The sequence below is a fragment of the Oryctolagus cuniculus genome, chromosome 9 (genome assembly GCF_051225735.1).
Source record: "Oryctolagus cuniculus isolate XC-2025 breed Fujian yellow rabbit chromosome 9, ASM5122573v1, whole genome shotgun sequence".
Taxonomy (NCBI): Eukaryota; Metazoa; Chordata; class Mammalia; order Lagomorpha; family Leporidae; genus Oryctolagus; species Oryctolagus cuniculus.
In genome coordinates this window covers 137,361,324-137,377,371 of record NC_142875.1, presented here as the reverse complement: position 1 = coordinate 137,377,371, position 16,048 = coordinate 137,361,324, and the positions used below count along the sequence as shown (strand labels likewise).

Sequence of the window (16,048 nt, the reverse complement as noted above, 5' to 3'; positions counted from 1 at the left end):
AGGCGCCGAGTTGCCGTTGCTCCTGAGTTTGCTGAGTTTCCGACTGTGGCGGTAGTTCGTGTGTCTGGAGGTTAGCCAGCAGTCGTCAGTCAGATGGGAGAAATGGGGCTTGTCTGCATTTCCGCTCTGGAGGGAAGCACTGTTAATATTCTGATACGTTATTCCAGGCGTTTTTCTTTTGCCTCGAGACGTATGAATTGTAGACACTTTTCCACAAACGTGCCTCGCACATGCTTCGCAGTGTCTGCTTGAGGCCGGGAAGGTGGCTCTCCGGAGCACGTGAGGGCACTGATGTCCCTGCCCCACAGCTGGGGCTGAGGAGCCGATGCCTGCTCATGCGTGGCAGGGTCCACCCGCCAGTGCGGCTGTGAGCCTCTTCCTACTGCAACCTCACACAGGGTTCTAATGCCGCGTTTGTGGTGTACAGAGGAGCTGGCGCCTATTGCATAGACATGCATTGAGCATTTATGCTGTGGCTGCTGTGGACCGGGCACAGTCCAGTGTTAATCAGGGCAAGCAAACCAAAGAGATTGTTTATAACTGCCTTAAAGTGGCCGTCCAGACACCCTGGATCCATCCCCCAACCCCCTACAGTGCCACCGGTCTGCAGTGCGCTGCTGTGCTGCCAGGCTCACCAGAGCAGCCTCCAGTGTGCAGTGCCGTGTCACCGGGGAGGCACTGCTCACTCCTGCAGTGCAGGACGCGCCACCAGGCCCAGGGCCCCATCCTGAGCTGTGGGAACGCGGTCCTGCGCAGGCTCCCGCAGCCTCCAAGTGTGCAGTGCCGTGTCACCGGGAAGGCACTGCTCACTCCTGCAGTGCAGGACGCGCCACCAGGCCCAGGGCCCCATCCTGAGCTGTGGGAACGCGGTCCTGCGCAGGCTCCCGCAGCCTCCAAGTGTGCAGTGCCGTGTCACCGGGAAGGCACTGCTCACTCCTGCAGTGCAGGACGCGCCACCAGGCCCAGGGCCCCATCCTGAGCTGTGGGAACGCGGTCCTGCGCAGGCTCCCGCAGCCTCCAAGTGTGCAGTGCCGTGTCACCAGGAAGGCACTGCTCACTCCTGCAGTGCAGGACGCGCCACCAGGCCCAGGGCCCCATCCTGAGCTGTGGGAACGCGGTCCTGCGCAGGCTCCCGCCGGTCCTCTGCTGGGAGACCCTCGCAGGGAGAGAGGGAACAGGAAGTTCCACAGACACCCTGTGTCTCTCCACTCTGGGGAACACTGAGGGGCAGGCCTCTTCAAGGGGGGAGGACATACTGCATAGCAGCCAGCAGCTTGTGTTGTCACACCGGGAGGGCCCACCCCGCCGGGGAGACCCTGCTGGAGGCTGCAGTCTGTGGGGTCCCAGCTTGGGAGACAGGAAAGGCAGCGGCAAACACTGTCCACGTCATGGACTGTCTTCTAGCTGGTTGGTCAGCTGAAGCTAAAAGTGGGCTTTGTTCAGTTCCGTCCTGCAAGGGACTTGTTTGCTTGTGTTGCAGTAGAGCAGTTGGCTGTCCAAACGAGTCCCAAGTGCCCCACTGCAGGAGTGGGCTGGGCTGGGCCGGGCTGGGCTGGGCTGGAGTGAGTGGTGCCCCCACAAGCCCTTGCCTTGCCCGCGGCGGGAGGTTTGTCGAATGCAAGATCTGGGGTCTCCAGGGCTGGGCTGTGTCTGGGAGGGTCCGGGTCAGACTCTCTGAAGGTCATCGGTAGATGAGGAAGCATTTCCTCATCTGCCTCGTATGTGTGTGCCGTGTTAGTGTGTTTACATTTTTTTTTTTTTTTTTTTTTTTTTTTTTTTTTTTTTTTTTTTTACAGGCAGAGTGGACAGTGAGAGAGAGAGACAGAGAGAAAGGTCTTCCTTTGCCGTTGGTTCACCCTCCAATGGCCGCCGCTGCAGCCGGCGCACCGCGCTGATCCTGGCAGGAGCCAGGAGACAAGTGCTTTTCCTGGTCTCCCATGGGGTGCAGGGCCCAAGCACCTGGGCCGTCCTCCACTGCACTCCCTGGCCATAGCAGAGAGCTGGCCTGGAAGAGGGGCAACCGGGACAGAATCCGGCGCCCCAACCGGGACTAGAACCCGGTGTGCCGGCGCCGCAAGGTGGAGGATTAGCCTATTGAGCCACGGCGCCGGCCTGTTTACATTTTTTACAATAAGGAGTGATTTATTTATTTGAAAGGCAGAGTCACAGAGGGGGAGGGGGAGGGAGGGCTCTTCCATCTGCTGGTTCACTCCCCGGATGGCCACAACAGCCAGGGCTGTCCCAGGCCTGGGTTATTAGTGTACGGAAGCTCTCTCTGCACTAAATCAGTTCATTAAAGAAGGGAGCAGTAAGATGAAGACTTGGGGATATCAAAGCTATGACATCAGGAAAGGTCGACATTCCTTTCAGCACTCGGAACCTGGAAATCAAAAGGCAGGGGGAGCCCCAGCGAGTGAGTGCGAAACCCGGCTCTGCCTGCTTTTCTGCTGGCGTCTCGCACCTGCAGAAGGCACTGGCAGATCGTGGGCATCCGCCCGCCGTGCTGTGAAAGCAGCCGGTGCCGGCAGAGGAAGCGCAGGCGTGAGGCCTGGGGGCCCGATCTGCTTTGGGAAGTTTTGAGTTCACCAGTCCAGAGGAGCCTTTCTCAGAGAGAGGCCGTAAGGGTCAGAGGAGAGGGTGCAGACAGACAGGGAGGCAGCCCCCGGTGCAGCAGGCTGGCCTCTGAGCCCGCGCTGTTCCTCCACGTCTGCTCGGTCTGGCCAGGCCGGGCTCCGTTTCCAAGGGTTGCTTTGTCCCATGACTGTTCCCACTGAGAACACGAGGTTATCTCCCAGCATCATTGCAAAATGGTGGGTTCACCGGGAGCACCGTTGCTTTTCCTTCTTTCAACTGTTGAGTAATTTTAACTTGATCCAGCTGGAACTTTGCCTTTGAGAACATCACTGAGGTAGGAATTCCAAGCAGGGACGATCGAGTAATTTAAATGTGGGTATAAAGGTTCTCGTTCACTGCTTCCGTGTGATTGGAATCACATTTATTTGCGCCAGCGGCTTTGCGCTTTGGGCAGGTGGCATGCTGCGGGCGCGTGCACACGGGGCCTTCCCTGTGCTGTGGGACAGCAACAGCCAGACTGATGGAAGTGTGTGTTCTCTGTCTCTGTGTGGCTGAAAGGGGAGGATTTTATCGCAAGTTTCTTGCTTCTCATAAAATGACATAAAATTCATAGCACTGTTGTGAGCCAGTGAAAGGGATAAAATACAGGGAAAATTCAAAATACCATTGACCCTAAATCCTGTCCATCTGCCTTCTTGCGGCTGCCAAGCCCAACCAGCCCGTCCCTCTCGTGGCTCCTCTCCTCTCAACCGCCCCTACCCTGCTATTGCCTTCTGTGCCCCTCCCTGCTGATGGATGGTTTCCTTCAGAAGTCTCTAACAGGTCCTGACCACTGCAACGCAGGCTCCCTGGGGTCCATGCCCCACTGCCTGGACTGTGCCGTTCCCCTCGGTCATCTCAGTAGGCAGAACTGTGCCGGTGCTAGGACAGGGGTTCACGTAGCGAGCTGTCCCCTTTTCTTTTGACCAGTCAGGGTCTCACGTGGCCGTTAGTGCCCTGCTGAAGGCCACTGGCTCCCGGAGGCCTTCTTGGTGGCTCCAGCGCCAGAGATGCTTGGCCTCCTGGGGTCCTGCACGCACTGATACGAATTATGATCCAGTCTGGGGGGTCACATCCCCTGGTGTGGCTGTTCCCCACCCCACTCCACTGCCACGCAGCCGTCTCTGCCTCTCCAGGAGCCCTTTCTGAGGTTCTCACACGGAGGGCCAGCTGGGGGGTTGCTCCTCTCACTGCCCAGACTCGCTTGGTTATTCACTACCACGGTGTTCTTTTTCAAGTCTGTGGTGCTCTGGTCCCTCACGTGTTTCTGCAGTGACACTGACGCCAGGCTGGAGCCTGGGTGGGTTGCATTCACCATTTTCACCGTGTGAAAATCAGCAGTGCGAGCCTGTCACCACACGCACACGAGATTTCACTGCAGCGGGATCGTAGGAAGGGGGTCGTCATGCGTGTGCTGTCCTTCTGAAGGCTGCAGCGGGATCGTAGGCAGGGGTCGTCATGCGTGTGCTGTCCTTCTGAAGGCTGCAGCGGGATCGTAGGCAAGGGTCGTCATGCGTGTGCTGTCCTTCTGAAGGCTGCAGCGGGATCGTAGGCAGGGGTGGTCATGCGTGTGCTGTCCTTCTGAAGGCTGCAGCGGGATCGTAGGCAGGGGTCGTCCTTCTGAAGGGAAGGCAGCGTGGGTCCTGTTGGAACGCGGCCGTGTGCTCCTACATGGGTTTTGATGATGTCATCAGAAGACAAACGATTTGCAGGGGAAAACAAAAACAAAAACAAAAACAAAAAACCCAGCCAAACAGCGAGCCAGTTCCTCCCTTATTTGGACTCACCTAACTGTTGCCAAGTTAGTTTTCGTGTGTGTGTGTGTATGTGTGTGTTTGGTTCTTAAGTCAATGGTAAAAAAGTTTAGTTTTAAGAGTTTTCTGTGTGTAGTAGGTTTACCAGAAATGTGACTACACAGAAGTTTTCCATGTGTGCCTTTAATTTTAATCCAGTGTGAGTCTGATTTTATTCTGTATACTCGAAGATGAGAAATTACAAGTGCACTGCAGCTTAAACGTTTCAAGGGAGATAAAACTATGCGTGTGTACACTGATCTCTACTCTGTTTCTAGGGAGATATTGTGGCATAAAATTCACCATCTGGGGTGCATTTCTCCTTGCCCAGTTGACCTGCTAATAAATGGCATTTTCCCTGAATAGAAATCCTTCATTTTGTAATAATTATTGTAGATTTTTGCTTGCTTCATCTTACACTCACCTGGTAACTTTGCAAATCAAAAGAAATCTTATGATGGAAGGAAGGATCGCAACTGAAGGATGGAAACAGAAGTTGGAAGGAATATTCTTTAGATTTCCTTGGAATGAAAGTTAGCACATGTATTATTACCATTTTTCTCCTAGGCCGCATTAACTCTATCTGATGAAAGCAGAAACTGTTGGCTCATTCTAAAAAAGAAGGTAGAGAACAAGCTAAAAGACAAGTAGAAGCAAATATACCATACCAGTCGATAGACCAAGTGGGCATATTTGGAAAGGAAGAGAGAAATGGGTAACTAGCCATTTTGTTTAATGTTTAATGTGTTGCATCAACTTCAGACTTTCTACTCAAGGAACAGTGTCCGGTTATTTTTGTCCAAACAGGAATTGACACAACTGTTGAAATCTCGCATTGCTTCTCATTGGTTATCAGACTGTGCAGTCATGTCATAAATATTTAAAAGGCAAAGAATTCTTCACTCTGGCTTGATTTCTGATCTGGTTTTTTAGTCTTACGTGTAGAATAATGCCTGGTTGATACATCCTCTGGCAGAACAGGTGGTTTGGGAATGCATCTTTACCCCTTTGCTGCTTTGTGGAAGATCGGCAGGAACGTCCGCCTGGAGGTCGCCGGGCAGCCTTGGCTGACTCAGCACTCTGCCGGAGGCGTGTGTGCAGCAGGGAGCTCCAGCTTCCTGGGGTCCTCACCTGGCACCTGCCGCCTGGAGGTGTGTGTCATGGGGCAACACACCGCTCCATGGAACAGCCTGACCCCGTTACAGTGCCGTTGTGTTGTATGGCTTGGAGTTTGATTCACAACCTTGAAAAATGAACATTTCTGAAATGCTAGTCCGCCAGCCCACAGAACCCTGATAGGGGATGACACTGACCAGGTGAAATATTCAGTGAGTGAGCATTTTGTTGCATAAAATTCAAAACTCTGAACGCAAACAGAAATTGGTGTAACCAATGTTTAATCCAAATGGACAAGAGTAAACGGATTTAGCCTCTCTCTCTCTCTCTCTCTTTTTTTGAAAGAGCTGACGCAAGTTGGAGAGAGGGAGGTGTTGGGGCAAGGTGGGGTGGCTATTGGCTGTCCTCGCCCCCGCCCCTGGTCTTTAAACGACTGCTGGCCCTCCTGGGGTTCACCTAAGTCAGCTCTGAGGAACCAGCCTCCCCCAGCCATCGGGGAAGACGGCGCAGGACTGCAGATGAGCAAGGTACAGCCGCTGTCCAGGAAGGGTTGCTGCGTGCTGGGCTCTGGCCCTCTCTCCGCGTGCTGTGTGCTTGTTACAGGGTGAACCGTTTGGAGGCACCGGCTGGTAACTCCTTTTCTAATTTAGACAAGATGGATTCCATACAGTGTGGAACACTGAATTCACAGGAGGCTGGCTGCAGATTTCTTCTGCATATAAGTTTAGATTTGGGGGTAGAACTAGCACAGTGGATAATGGGAGAAGGACAGATTTCAAAATGGCAGAGGATGTGTGTATTTGCCTATCTCTTCTGGTTAGCCACTGAATATTGTGAATAATTACTGTAATTTATTTTAGGAAATGTAAAAAGTTTTAGAAGGTACATTCTCAACAGTATACCATTAAGGATTTTTCTTAATCCTTAGGCACTGCTCACTTGGTTTCATTGTCAAAGCCAAATTTGTCTTTCTGAGGTACGTTTTGGATGTAGATTTTTTTAAAAATTTTTTTTAAAGATTTATTTTATTTATTTGAACGAGTTACAGAGAGAGGCAGAGACACAGAGAGAGGTCTTCCATCTGCTGGTTCACTCCCCAGGTGGCCACAATGGCTGGAGCTGTGCTGATCTGAAGCCAGGAGCCAGGAGCTTCTTCCAGGTCTCCCTCATGGGTGCAGGGGCCCAAGGACTTGGGCCATCTTCTACTGCTTTCCCAGGCCATAGCAGAGTTGAATCTGAAGTGGAGCAGCCGAGACTAGAACCAGAGCCCGTATGGGATGCCGGCGCTGCAGGCCAGGGTGTTAACCCGCTGCGCCAGGCGCCGGCCCTGGATGTTGACTTGAATCAGCTGCTTGGGTACAAGGAGACAGGCCTTTCTGAATTGGTGGGCCTAGCTGCTGTTTGGTCAGTGGACAGGCAGCGCTCCTGGGGCTCTCTGCCCCTCACCGAGCTTGCATCTGCAGGATAGGTGGATGGACCGGATGTGAGGGTGGGAAGCCAGCCCCTGGGGGAGCACCTTTCTCTATCTCGCTCTCTCTGTCTTTGATGACTGGATATGCATCTTCTCTCTCTCTCTCAGGTCTGGGGGAGCGTCTTCTCTCTCTGATGACTGGGGGAGCCTCTCTCTCTCATTGAGGTCTGGGGGAGCTTCTCCCACTGAGGTCTGGGGGAGCGTCTTCTCTCTCTCTGAGGTCTGGGGGAGCGTCTTCTCCCACTGAGGTCTGGGGGAGCCTCTCTCTCTCATTGAGGTCTGGGGGAGCGTCTTCTCTCTCTCTGAGGTCTGGGGGAGCGTCTTCTCTCTCTCTGAGGTCTGGGGGAGCGTCCTCTCTCTCTCAGGTCTGGGGGAGCGTCTTCTCTCTCTCAGGTCTGGGGGAGCGTCTTCTCTCTCTCTCTCAGGTCTGGGGGAGCGTCTTCTCTCTCTCTCTCAGGTCTGGGGGAGCGTCTTCTCTCTCTCTCTGAGGTCTGGGGGAGCATCTTCTCTCTCTCAGGTCTGGGGGAGCGTCTTCTCTCTCTCTCAGGTCTGGGGGAGCGTCTTCTCTCTCTCAGGTCTGGGGGAGCGTCTTCTCTCTCTCTGAGGTCTGGGGGAGCCTCTCTCTCTCTCTCTGAGGTCTGGGGCAGCGTCTTCTCTCTCTCTCTGATGACTGGGGGAGCATCTTCTCTCTCTGAGGTCTGGGGGAGCCTCTCTCTCTCTCTCTCAGGTCTGGGGGAGCGTCTTCTCTCTCTGAGGTCTGGGGGAGCGTCTTCTCTCTCTGAGGTCTGGGGGAGCATCTTCTCTCTCTCTGAGGTCTGGGGGAGCCTCTCTCTCTCTCTCTGAGGTCTGGGGGAGCGTCTTCTCTCTCTGAGGTCTGGGGGAGTGTCTTCTCTCTCTCTGAGGTCTGGGGGAGCATCTTCTCTCTCTCTGAGGTCTGGGGGAGTGTCTTCTCTCTCTCTCAGGTCTGGGGGAGCGTCTTCTCTCTCTCAGGTCTGGGGGAGCGTCTTTTCTCTCTCTCAGGTCTGGGGGAGTGTCTTCTCTCTCTCAGGTCTGGGGGAGCGTCTTCTCTCTCTCTGATGACTGGGGGAACCTCTCTCTCTCTCTCTCAGGTCTGGGGGAGCCTCTCTCTCTCTCTCTGAGGTCTGGGGGAGCGTCTTCTCTCTCTGAGGTCTGGGGGAGCGTCTTCTCTCTCTGAGGTCTGGGGGAGCATCTTCTCTCTCTCTGAGGTCTGGGAGAGTGTCTTCTCTCTCTCTGAGGTCTGGGGGAGCGTCCTCTCTCTCTGATGACTGGGGGAGCGTCTTCTCTCTCTCTGAGGTCTGGGGGAGCATCTTCTCTCTCTCTCTGATGACTGGGGGAGCGTCTTCTCTCTCTCTGAGGTCTGGGGGAGTGTCTTCTCTCTCTGAGGTCTGGGGGAGCATCTTCTCTCTCTCTGAGGTCTGGGGGAGTGTCTTCTCTCTCTCTGAGGTCTGGGGGAGCGTCCTCTCTCTCTCTCTGAGGTCTGGGGGAACGTCCTCTCTCTCTGAGGTCTGGGGGAGTGTCTTCTCTCTCTCTGAGGTCTGGGGGAGCGTCCTCTCTCTCTCTCTGAGGTCTGGGGGAGCGTCCTCTCTCTCTCTCTGAGGTCTGGGGGAGTGTCTTCTCTCTCTCTGAGGTCTGGGGGAGCGTCCTCTCTCTCTCTCTGAGGTCTGGGGGAGCGTGTTCTCTCTCTGAGGTCTGGGGGAGCGTCCTCTCTCTCTGATGACTGGGGGAGCATCTTCTCTCTCTGAGGTCTGGGGGAGCCTCTCTCTCTCTCTCTCTGAGGTCTGGGGGAGCGTCTTCTCTCTCTGAGGTCTGGGGGAGTGTCTTCTCTCTCTCTGAGGTCTGGGGGAGCATCTTCTCTCTCTCTGAGGTCTGGGGGAGTGTCTTCTCTCTCTCTCAGGTCTGGGGGAGCGTCTTCTCTCTCTCAGGTCTGGGGGAGCGTCTTCTCTCTCTCAGGTCTGGGGGAGCGTCTTCTCTCTCTCTCTCAGGTCTGGGGGAGCGTCTTCTCTCTCTCTGATGACTGGGGGAGCCTCTCTCTCTCTCTCTCAGGTCTGGGGGAGCCTCTCTCTCTCTCTGAGGTCTGGGGGAGCGTCTTCTCTCTGAGGTCTGGGGGAGCATCTTCTCTCTCTCTGAGGTCTGGGAGAGTGTCTTCTCTCTCTCTGAGGTCTGGGGGAGCGTCCTCTCTCTCTCTCTGATGACTGGGGGAGCGTCTTCTCTCTCTCTGAGGTCTGGGGGAGCGTCCTCTCTCTCTCTCTGATGACTGGGGGAGCGTCTTCTCTCTCTCTGAGGTCTGGGGGAGCGTCCTCTCTCTCTCTCTGATGACTGGGGGAGCGTCTTCTCTCTCTCTGAGGTCTGGGGGAGTGTCTTCTCTCTTGAGGTCTGGGGGAGCGTCTTCTCTCTCTCTGAGGTCTGGGGGAGTGTCTTCTCTCTCTCTGAGGTCTGGGGGAGCGTCCTCTCTCTCTCTCTGAGGTCTGGGGGAGCGTGTTCTCTCTCTGAGGTCTGGGGGAGCGTCCTCTCTCTCTCTCTGATGACTGGGGGAGCGTCTTCTCTCTCTCTGAGGTCTGGGAGAGTGTCTTCTCTCTCTCAGGTCTGGGGGAGCGTCTTCTCTCTCTGAGGTCTGGGGGAGCGTCTTCTCTCTCTCTGAGGTCTGGGGGAGCGTCTTCTCTCTCTCTGAGGTCTGGGGGAGCGTCTTCTCTCTCTCTGAGGTCTGGGGGAGCGTCTTCTCTCTCTCTGAGGTCTGGGGGAGCGTCTTCTCTCTCTGAGGTCTGGGGGAGCATCTTCTCTCTCTCTGATGACTGGGGGAGTGTCTTCTCTCTCTCTGAGGTCTGGGGGAGCATCTTCTCTCTGAGGTCTGGGGGAGCCTCTCTCTCTCTGATGACTGGGGGAGCGTGTTCCCTCTCCCCTCTCCCTCAGGTCAGCGTTTGCTGAGCCAGGGTGGGGCGGGCACAGCTTGTGCTGAGTGGCTCAGGGATCTTCTGCTTGCCCACTTGGATCTCTTCCTCTGAGGCTGAATAAGGGGAATTGGAATGCATGGGATGTTGAATAGCTGCGGTGTGGACACGAGGCGGCAGCTGCTTGGGGCATCTGCCTGTCCATTCATCAGTGTGACAGCACTGGGTGCCCATGGCCAGCGCCCGCACACACCCAGGAGGAGTTCGCCTCTACTCCTCCAGAAAACTTGTGGACATCACCAGAAGTCACATGTCTTTTTTTTCTTCTTTTTTTTTAATACAGATTTTAATTATTTATTTGAAAGTCTCAGATAGGGAGAGAGAGATTGATTGATCTTCCATCTGCTGGTTTACTCCACACGCAGCTGCAACAGCTAGAGCTGGGCCAGGCTGAAACAAGAAGCTTGGTGCTGTATGCAGGTCCCCACATGGTGCAGGGCTCAGCACTTGGGCCATCTGCTGCTGCTTTCCCAGGAGCACTAGCAGGGAGCTGGGTGGGAAGAGGAGCAGCCGGGACTCAAACTGGTGCCCAAGTGGGATGCCAGCACTGCAGGTGGTGACTTCACCCACTGCAGCACGGCACGTTTCACCAGCTCACTGGCCACTCCCTACCCAGCAAGTTGACACCTAAAATTAACCCTTGTGTTACAAAAGGTCTCAAAAAGTTCATGGAAATGCAGATTAGGAAGAACTGTGAGGGCCACAGTTTGGCACAGTGGCTGAGACACCTCTTGGGAGTCCTGCGTCCCTCACTGGGGAGCTGAGATCGGAGTCCAGCTTCCTGCTGATGCCCACTGTGCACGGCAGCTGTGAGGCTCGGTGCTTGAGCCATTGCCACCCATGTGGTAGACCTACATCGAGCCCCTGGCTCTGGCCTGGCCTGGCCTGTCCATAGCTGTTGTGGGCATGTAGGGAGCAAACCAGTAGATTGGAGAGATCTCTCTCTCTAATTCTTCCTCAATCTTCCTCTGCCCTTCTAATAAATAAGATTTTTAAATAAAAAAATTGTGCATGGATTTCAAAATTGTTTTTCTGACAATAAATCTGTGCTTTAAGAAGTTGACTGGGGCCGGTGCTGCGGCAGAGCAGGTTAAGCTTCTGCCGTGGTGATGCATCCCAGATGAGTCTTGGCTGCTCTTCCAGTCTAGCTCTCTGCTAATGGCCTAGGAAGGCAGTGGAAGGTAGCCCGGATGCTTGGGCCCCTGTACCAGTGCAGGAGACCCCAAAGAAACTCCTGGTTCCTGGCTCTGGATCAGTCCAGCTCCAGCCATTGTGGCCATTTAGGGGGTGAACCAGTGGGTGGAAGACCTCTGTCTGTCTATCCCTCTCTCTCTATCTCTGCCTCTCAAATAAATAAATAAATAAATATTTAAAAAAGAAAACTTTATTGGGCCAACACTGTGGTGTAGCAGGTTAAGCTGCCATCTGCAGTGCTGGCGTCCCATATGGGTGCCAGTTCAAGTCCTGGGTGCTCCGTTTCGGATCCATCTCCCTGCTAATGCACCTGAGAAATCAACGGAGGATGGCCCAGGTCATTGGGCCTTTGCACCCATGTGGGAGATCTAGAAGAAGTTCCTGGCTCCTCGCTTCAGCCTGACCCAGCCCTGGCAGTTGGAACCATTTGGGGAGTGAACCAGTGGATGGAAGATCTCTCTCTCTCTCTCTCTGTCTCTCCTTGTCTCTCTGTAATTCTGCTTTTCTTGAAAAAAGAAAAAACTTTATTATTATTTATTTCAAAGACAGAAATCTTCCATCTGTTAGTTCAAACCCCCCCGTACCCATGACGGCCAGGGATGGGCCAGGCCAAAGCTAGGAACTCAATCCACGTCTCCCACTTGGGTGGTGGTGACCCAAATACTTTTGCCTTGACCTGCTGCCTCCTAGGGTCCTCATTAACCAGAAGCTACAAGTGGGAGTACAGTTGGGAATCAAACCTAGGCACTGCCATGTGAGAGGCAGCATCCCATGAGGCATCTGAACCGCCATGCCAAACACCTGCCCCCAAACTTAAAACTATTTAATTCCAGTTTCCCATGAGCCTAGTGATGTTTTGAGAATAGGTTGGAAGGGGGCTTAGGACTCCGCTTTGAGGCAGTCAGGCAGTCAGACCTCGTTGGAGCGATACTTAAGGAAAACAGCAGCCTTGCCAACAGACCAAAGTGCTTGAGAATTCCTAGAAGCCAGAAAGTGGGTGGGCAGCTGAGAAGGAGGGTGCTCGCTCCTGGGGAGCCAGCAGCTGGCAGGGCACGAGCACTGCAGTGAGGGGCTGGCAGGGGCTGGCCCTGGGGCGCCAGCCTCTGTGTGGGCTGCGCTTTTGCCCAAGGAGAAAGCCAGGACCCAGCCTGCAAAGAGCCTGGGAGGGACTGTGGATAAGCAGGGCCTGGCAGCAGACGGGTGGAGCAAGTGGGCATGGAGCTCTGCCCAGAGGGGAGTTGGGGAAGTCTCCTCTCCTGGACAGCGGCTGCGGTCCCCCAGGGTGCACCTCACAGGTGCGCTGCACGGGGGCCACTCACACGGGTCCTCACTGATGGCGGCTGAGGTCCCCCAGGGTGCACCTCACAGGTGCGCTGCACGGGGGCCACTCACACGGGTCCTCACTGATGGCGGCTGAGGTCCCCCAGGGTGCACCTCACAGGTGCGCTGCACGGGGGCCACTCACACGGGTCCTCACTGATGGCGGCTGAGGTCCCCCAGGGTGCACCTCACAGGTGCGCTGCACGGGGGCCACTCACACGGGTCCTCACTGATGGCGGCTGAGGTCCCCCAGGGTGCACCTCACAGGTGCGCTGCACGGGGGCCACTCACACGGGTCCTCACTGATGGCGGCTGAGGTCCCCCAGGGTGCACCTCACAGGTGCGCTGCACGGGGGCCACTCACACGGGTCCTCACTGATGGCGGCTGAGGTCCCCCAGGGTGCACCTCACAGGTGCGCTGCACGGGGGCCACTCACACGGGTCCTCACTGATAGCGGCTGAGGTCCCCCAGGGTGCACCTCACAGGTGCGCTGCACGGGGGCCACTCAGGGGTCCTCACTGATGGCGGCTGAGGTCCCCCAGGGTGCACCTCACAGGTGCGCTGCACGGGGGCCACTCACACGGGTCCTCACTGATGGCGGCTGAGGTCCCCCAGGGTGCACCTCACAGGTGCGCTGAACAGGGACCACTCAGGGGTCCTCACTGATGGCGGCTGAGGTCCCCCAGGGTGCACCTCACAGGTGCGCTGAACAGGGACCACTCAGGGGTCCTCACTGATGGCGGCTGAGGTCCCCCAGGGTGCACCTCACAGGTGCGCTGAACAGGGACCACTCAGGGGTCCTCACTGATGGCGGCTGAGGTCCCCCCAGGTGCACCTCACAGGTGCGCTGAACAGGGACCACTCAGGGGTCCTCACTGATGGCGGCTGAGGTCCCCCAGGGTGCACCTCACAGGTGCGCTGAACAGGGACCACTCAGGGGTCCTCACTGATGGCGGCTGAGGTCCCCCCAGGTGCACCTCACAGGTGCGCTGAACAGGGACCACTCAGGGGTCCTCACTGATGGCGGCTGAGGTCCCCCCAGGTGCACCTCACAGGTGCGCTGAACAGGGGCCACTCAGGGGTCCTCACTGTCCTGCTCAGCAGGGAAGATCCCAAGAAGAACCAGCGTGACAGAGGGACAACTTCTGAAGACCTGCAGCCTTGTCCTCAGAAAAAGTCGAGAGGACATTGCTTATGTGAAGTGAACACGCAGGTGTGCCATGAAAAAGAGGACGGATAAGGACACGCAGTTAGGAGTTCAAGACGTGACTGGGGAAGGCGTGCGAGAGCAGGATGGAAATGACTGCAGGTGAGGTTGTGACCTGGTTGTCCTGGAGGGGAAACATCCCCAGACACTGCACAGGGACGCAAAGGAGGGAACCGCAGGCAGTGGGGTCCCACGTGGAGCACAGGCGAGGCGGGCAGCCGGCGTCAGCCTTCCCCTGCGGCCGGGGGGCTGGTTGGCCGGGGAAGTGGTCTGTGCACTGCTTCCGCACGACCGCCAAGTCGGGCAGTCAGCCGTCTGTAGGAGAAGCCTGGCAGTGTGGGTGAGGAAGCTCGGTGCTGGCCAGTCAAGCTGGGAAGAAACCGATGCCGGGGGCAGCTACTCCCCCTGCACCTGCAGCCCGCGCACATGTCAGAGAAGCTGACAGAAGTCTGACGCCCTGCAGGAGTCTTCAGCAGGAACCAGAGTCCAGAGGGAAATGACTGTGTCTGGGAGTCTGACTCAGCAGAATTCGGAGGCAAAGCAGCTGCCAGCATGAAGCAGCTCGGACAGTCTTTACAAGCAGGCGCACCGTGCGAGAAAATTACTCTGGGAGGTATTTTAGCAGAATCGAAAAGGGAAGAAGGCAGGAAGACTGGCTGGGTACCTTGCTGGAGCTGAGCGGGGTCTGGGGTCAGAGGGAAGCGACGGGGAAATCGGCTCCATGCGTGGGAACACCGGGTTCCGTGTCACTTAGGATGGCATCCATCGAGTACGCGTTCTGTTCTAGGAGCTCTGCTTACACGCCCACAGTGCCATGAGTGCTGGTCGTCAGTCTAGTGTGTTCAGGAAGGACCTACAAACTGTGACAGACTTAATGGTTACAGAACAGGAGGAGAACCTGGTTCTTGGGCCTGTAAAGTGTCTCATTAACTGAAATGACCCGCGTGTGAGAAGGAAGCGCAGGGAGCAGCCTGCCACCTTCCTGCCTGCACAGCTGCCAGTGTGCAGCCGGGCACGCCAAGGCGCTGGCCTGGCTGAGGAGCGGCTGTGGTGGGGAAGGGGACGGCGGGCGCCGCGTCCGCTGGGAGCCTGCAGGCCTTCGGGCTTGGACTGCCTCGTGTTGGGGATCAGATGGCCTTCGTTCTGCTGGAAGCACTAGGCCTTTTCCGAGTCCTGAGAACTGCTGTTCGTCGGTTCGGGCGGTTCTGCGTCTCCCGTCCTCCCACTGGAACCGCTACTCGGGCAGGTGGAGCTCCTGTCTTGATTTCTCCTTCATTTTCTTCCTTCTACCTCTCTGCTCGCACTTGAGTGACTCCGTGGATGTGTCTTCCAGTTCCACGATTTCCCCTTCAGCCGATTTTTCTTTATTTGAATGCCTGCGTTTTTTATTTTTACGAGTTCTGCTTTTGGATCTTTTCCAAGTTGGCCTTTGCTTTCACAGTGTGCTTATTCTGTGGAGGTGGTTTTCTTGTTTTGTATTATCTTGTATTTTTGTCATGTCAATTGAAGAGTCCCCCACTACCTGTAGTTCCGTGGATGTGCCCTGCTGACACCGGTCCCAGGGAGTTCCTGTGTGTTCTGCGATTTTGCACTGCAGGGCTTCCCCGTGTCTCGAGCCTGCGCCAGTGGGCAGGTGTGCTGGACCACACAGGCATTCGCGTGTCGTGGTTTTGTGTTTGTCAGGGGATTTGTGCATTTTCCAAGTTCTGGAGCCATTTTTGATACTTTGCTCAGGGATTCCTATCCAGTGAGTGGGACACACTTCAGAATCATGTTTTTCAAGAATGATGGTGTCACCCCCAATGCAGTGGCCCAACAATAATTGAATGAACCTAATTAAAAATTTCAGAAGAAATCCTATCAATGGGAAATGGGTTCTTAGCATTTTGAAAAAACACAAACACAATGCTAACCCACCCCATTTTTCTTTACAGCTGGGAAAAGGTGTCCAAAAACGTTAAGTGACTTGGGCTGAGACACAGTGGATTCCAGGCAGAGCAGTGCCCCTGCTGGGGTCCTTGCTGGTAACTGCATGGTAGCTCCGTGCAGATGCCGGTGGCGAGGCAGACCTGCGCTTTGTCTCTCCCCCTTCTTGACGGGGCACCGTTCTCTGTGCCGTGCAGTCAGAGCAGTGCTCTTCTCTCCAGTTCTCTCCGTAGAGACCCTGGAGGACTCTGCCTTGGCAGAATCTGGCTCGGCGGCTCAGTGCTGTCTCCCTTGGTATCACACCCTCGCTTGCAGGTGAGCCTGCCGCCTGACTGTGCCCCCTCCCCCCCCCCCGCCGTCCCTCGCAGAGCACCGCCGTGTTCACTGCACACAGGCACTCCGTCAGGATCCTCTGGTTGGGAAGTATTAGCAATTGCTCTT

General features: G+C 55.7%; 1 protein-coding gene across 11 annotated transcripts in view; it reads left to right on the top strand.

Annotated features, from left to right (window-relative positions):
* Positions 1-16,048, top strand: part of SLC38A4 (solute carrier family 38 member 4) — a 72,494-nt gene that overhangs the window by 35,899 nt on the left and 20,547 nt on the right. For 2 of the 11 annotated variants that reach the window (XM_089304819.1, XM_051851002.3), the window contains exon 1: positions 5,977-6,049. The exons of 6 other annotated variants lie outside the window; for them this stretch is intronic. The gene's annotated coding sequence lies outside the window, so the exon portion shown is untranslated. Of the gene's footprint in view, positions 1-5,976; positions 6,152-14,805; positions 14,928-15,828; positions 15,923-16,048 lie in introns of those variants that run through there. 3 more of the 11 variants (XM_051851004.3, XM_051851006.3, XM_070049725.2) reach the window with 3 other exon arrangements.